Source organism: Triticum aestivum, chromosome 6D (genome assembly GCF_018294505.1).
Source record: "Triticum aestivum cultivar Chinese Spring chromosome 6D, IWGSC CS RefSeq v2.1, whole genome shotgun sequence".
Taxonomy (NCBI): Eukaryota; Viridiplantae; Streptophyta; class Magnoliopsida; order Poales; family Poaceae; genus Triticum; species Triticum aestivum.
Window position 1 is genome coordinate 441,710,055 of NC_057811.1, and position 5,273 is coordinate 441,715,327.

At 38.3% G+C, this 5,273-nt stretch overlaps 1 pseudogene; it reads right to left on the minus strand.

The window, feature by feature from the left end:
* Positions 1-2,103: 2,103 nt before the first annotated feature.
* On the minus strand, positions 2,104-4,360 carry LOC123142665 (60S ribosomal protein L5-1-like; annotated as a pseudogene).
* Positions 4,361-5,273: the final 913 nt, after the last annotated feature.

The window sequence follows — 5,273 nt, forward strand, 5'->3', positions numbered from 1 at the left end:
CAAGGTCTCATGGCAGCAGTCGCCAGCCAAGGCTCCGTCGCCACCGGTGGCATCGCAAGGAGAGACCATAGTAACACCGAAAGACAAGGGTACGTCGACGTGTCCTGTGGTTTGTGCAGGAAGCGTTCAACTGAGTGACTCATGTTAAGTGAATATGGAGAGAAAGATTAAGATAACAAAATATTGTAGTTGTGATTGAATAAGAATTCCAGTTGCTACTTGTATAAGTGTAGGGTTGAACATATTTTAATGGCAAAATGTTCCACTGTTTGCTTGAACGTTATGACTAAATGAGTGTTCTGGTAAGCTTTGAGCATGTGCAGAATTGAACAGAACATCATATGCAGAATTATGAACAAAACTGAACTGAATTCCACTTGTTGCTCCTAACACTTAACTAAATGGCACACAAGACTGAACTTGAACTGAACTAAATGGCAACTATTGCCTAGAGTTGAGTTGAGCTGAACTAAATGACAGTTATTGCCCAGAATTGACTAAACTGAATGGCACCCAAAATTAAACTTGAACTAAACTAAATGGCAACTATTGAGTTAGAGCACATGTTTTCCAAAAAACAAAAGTATTTCACCACAACCCAGAAAAAATGTCATCTGTGACCAGGCCCTGTAAATAAAAAATAGAAGTGCAATTTTTAGACAGAAATTATGATCTCTAGATTTGTAAACTAACTGGATGAGTGAATCATTATGACTGAATGAATGCTCCAGTAACCTGCAAGTTTCCAGTTTGCACCACGCAAGCAGCGTATTCAACTATGTATGACAAAAAGCAGGCCACCACTATAGCTTGTACAGATTTTATAGTTATACGGAAACATCATGTTCTCCGTCTTACTATGAAACTGCACCCCTTGTGAATCAGGCCACTCCAAAATGGTGTCCATAATTTGAATCAAAAATATAATTTTGGGCCACTGAAGTTGGTGTACACCACACAAGACCTACGTATAAATTTCCATGAGAAGTGATTTCTATTTGGTTCCTGTGAGAAGTAATAATCAGAAATAACACTCAACATGAGCTAAGCTAGTCAGGTAAGATTAGTCAACCCAATCCAGTTTCCTACTTAGGCCTTTAAATTATTTCTGCCGAGGGAAGCATGTTCAATTGCCTCTTATTTTTCTTCCTCTTAGCTTCATATCAGTCGGCGCTTTTCCATCATCAGTGAACATTAAAAATGAATACAATTGCATGATCACATAGAAGTATAATTAAGTAGCAGCAGCATATACGATCTATAATAATGCAAAGCATAGCCAGACAACCATTCGATGCTGATTACAATCAAAGGTGTAACGAAAGGTCAATGAAAATTGTTAACCTGACAAAAGAGTGAAAGCATCATAAATACTGGAAGAAAACTAAATATTACTCCCTCCGATCCAAAATAAGTGTGGCAGTTTTGAACGAACCCGGGCTCAAAACTGCGACACTTATTTTGGATTAGAGTTAGTAGAAAGAAAATATTTTCTATAAAAAATAGAAAGAACATGTCACCTGCAGCTCATACAAAATTAGCGACATCCAAAGACAATCAACTAAAATTCAAACTAAATATTTGCCCCCAGCCACCAACAAAGGCAAATGAACTGGAAGCACAATGAGGTAAACCATAGGTGTCATACAACCCAAGTAACTAAGTACAGGATAAAGTTCTTCCAAGCCCAATCCCAAGCCCAAGCAAGTAAAAAAGGAGGCAATTTATCCATGAATTCAGACCAAGACAAAAGGAGAATAAAAGGTTCCAAACAGAGCATATAGGCAAACAAAGCATACATGCCAAGACCCAAACATCAGAAAAACAAAATCCACGACGCGTTGGAAATTGCTCTTAACCAAAACTTTTCTATTATTGATTCTCAAGGAAGTTCATCCTACTGTAAGCCTAAATTCTTAATTCATGAGCCACCCCAGTGCACTCAGATAAATCAAGGATGGAGCGATAAAAGACCTGAAGGAAATGGAGCATATTAAAATCCATAGCTCTGGTAAAAGGATGCCTTTCCCACACAGCAGGTCAGTAGCCAAGCAAGCTCATAAAGTCATAATTCATATGATAAATTCAGAGATGCCGCCTGCATCATTCAGTATGGCTATGATGAGAACCATGAATAATGCCAGAAGAACAAACCTGCAACCATAAAAGACAGCAAGATTACCGGTGGTGAAATACTGTCAAGATTACCTACTATTGGATTTGCTGCTGCATTCTTACCACTATCCGTATGGTGATGCAAACGGCATAAAGTTGCAGCCAAGTAGTACAAATCGTCAGAACTCTTAGTAGAAGAAAACAGAGGAACTTCAGCTGAACTTTACCGTGTAGTTCATCATGCATTGCAAGATGGAGAACACAACGCAGCGGCCAGGCTCCGTGAGCACGATGTCGATGCGGACCTGGCAGCGTCCGTCGTGTCTGACACCGCTTGCCGCAGGTGCCCAACAAAATCCGAACAAAGACAATGAACATTAATGATCGCAGGAAGTGCATAGAAAATCCATACTTTTGATATATAACTATATAAGACAAGATTATTTTTTGCATACAACTGTATCTTATTGCATAGCAAAACTTTTCTATTATTGATTCTGAAGGAATTTATTTATCGTAACATCTTAATATTTCAAGGTTTTAACAAAAGAAGAACATATAGTTTAGGAATGAACAGACTACATGAGTATGAGAAAACATTTATACCCATTACTACATATTGATAAACTTCATTATCAGTTGTTTGACTTTAATAAACGGCAAGATATATCTAACTCTTGTGCGTCTTTGGAGGTTCCTTAGTTGATTTTGCCATGGTATGATAAGCACAAATGGCAGCATGAACCTTCTTGTACAGTGCTTCCATGTCATCGGCCGCAATATTCTTCTTGATGTACTCACTGAAGTGAGATTGGTACTTCTTAGGTTCCTCATCAGCTATTGACTGAGATATGGGTAGGGCAGAAGTTAAAACGAGATTCGGTAAGCTGCTTCAGAAATAAGAACAAAGTACACTGCTTTAGGATACTTTATATGGGTGAATCAAGCCCAGATATATCTTCCAAAAAGAATTCATGTATACAACAATGATAGCCCTAGGGAATAAAGAAATGGCATTATAATACCACGAGGGCAATGGATCCAACTCACCTTCATGTAGTCAGCAACATGACCTTCATAGATGTATTTAAGGTGAATCTCAGCGCCCAGCTGCTTCTTATCCTTCTTGAAGCCAGCAAATCTCTTGTCACTGTGCGGAATACCAAGACCACCATCCAAAGCTCCCTGCAGTAGCCAACAGACTGATGCGGGTCTCCAACGGGTAAACTATATGCTTCCTAATTCAATAGCTTAGAACCCCCTAAATATAGAATAAAAAAAGCAGACCAACAACAGGCAATAAATGCAGTCCAAGATTAGGCATACTTCAAGTCCATCAGTGAGCCTGCTGTAGAGCGATGGATCAAACAACACTGTAAGTAAGCTATATATTTTTCTTGGCTTTCCATGTTTACCAACTACATCCTTTAAAATGTCTGTTATTAGATTTCTAACCTATCCAGCAAAATTATCAATCGTGCAGTCAAGATCTGTAGGTAAACAAAATAAAGGAGACCTTTCACCACAAATCTCACCTAGCCATCACAAATCATAGCATCAGAATAAGAGAACAAAGTTTAACAAAGTGACAAAACAAAAGAAAATTAAAGCATCACAACAGCAGCTCAGCATGGCAATCCTGAAAAGCAAAGACTTGTCAGTGTAGAAGTGGTATGTGAAACCCTCTGCCTGATCTTCCTAATATTCCTCGCGACTGCAGATGAAAAGAAAAGCAGTGAACGTGAGGTCCAGATCTCAGATTCATACATCCAATTTTTTGCCAAGAAAAGCAAAGTAAAAATCTGAGAACTAAAACCAACTGATACAGCTGCGGGAGCCCAAATAGTTCTGCATACAAGAATCTTTATTTCCCCATAAGAAAACTTCTCCATACCAAATTGTATATTCTTTGACACTTTCAATGGGAAAAATATTTAGTAATAAACTTGGTCATTGAAGCTAAAGCACCATTCACCTATGCAACAAGAACATAAATTAGTATGAGTGTTCTAACATCAAATGTAGGTGTAGTCCATAGATAAGCTAACTACCTGGAATACCTAGCAATTTAAAATATATGCTTGAATGAAGCTGCAGAATGAGACAAAAAAAGGAGACAAGAGTGAGAGCAGGGAGGAGAGTGGAGGTGGAGGCAAACCTGAACCGCCTCAGCATCCTTGCTCCTGCTCCTCCTGTGCCGGGAAGGAGAGGGTTGCGGGGCGCAGGAGATGCGTGGAGTCACCATTGTACACAAGCTGCAGGTGCCGGCGCCCATCTTCTGAGCCGACCGCACGCCGCACGAGCCGCCGCACCACCGCACTGCACATGCTCCTCGAGGAAGAGGCGGAACGTAGCCAAACTAAATCTCATAATCCACCATAAAATTTGGTTAAAGATCACAGTCGGCTAACTAAATCCAAATTGTTTCAAATTTATTGAAGATTCATTTATTCGCCAATATAATAATCACCATGCTCATCTATTAGACCTAAAATCTCATAATCCATCAAACATCTTTGACTATCTTCTCAAGACACACTCTCCTAACTAAATCCAACTAAAATCTCATAAATCACAGAGAGATTTGGTTCAATATCACAATCACCTAACTAAATCCAAATTGTTCAAGAATAACTAATACACCAAACATCTTTGACTATCTCCTCAGGATCACAATCAACTAACTAATCCATCCAAAATCTCATAATCCACCATAAAATTTGGTTCAAAATCACAATCGCCTAACTAAATCCAAAATTTTCCAAGTTTATTAAAAATTTATTTATCCACCAATATAATAATCAACATGCTCACCTAAATACTAGACCTAAATTCACATAATCCACCGAACATCTTTTACTAGCTTGTCAAAAGCACAATCACCTAACTAAATCCAACCAAAACCTTATAATTCACCATAAAATTAGGTTAAAAAATCACAATCACCGAACTAAATCCAAATTGTTTCCAACTAAATTAAATATCCGTTCATCCACCAATATAATAATCACCATGCTCAGTTAGTAGACCTAAAATCCATAGTTCACCAAACATCTTTGATTATCATCTCAAGACACAATCACCTAACTAAATTCAACTAAAATCTCATAAATCACAGAGAAATTTGGTTCAATATCGCAATCATCTAACTAAATCCA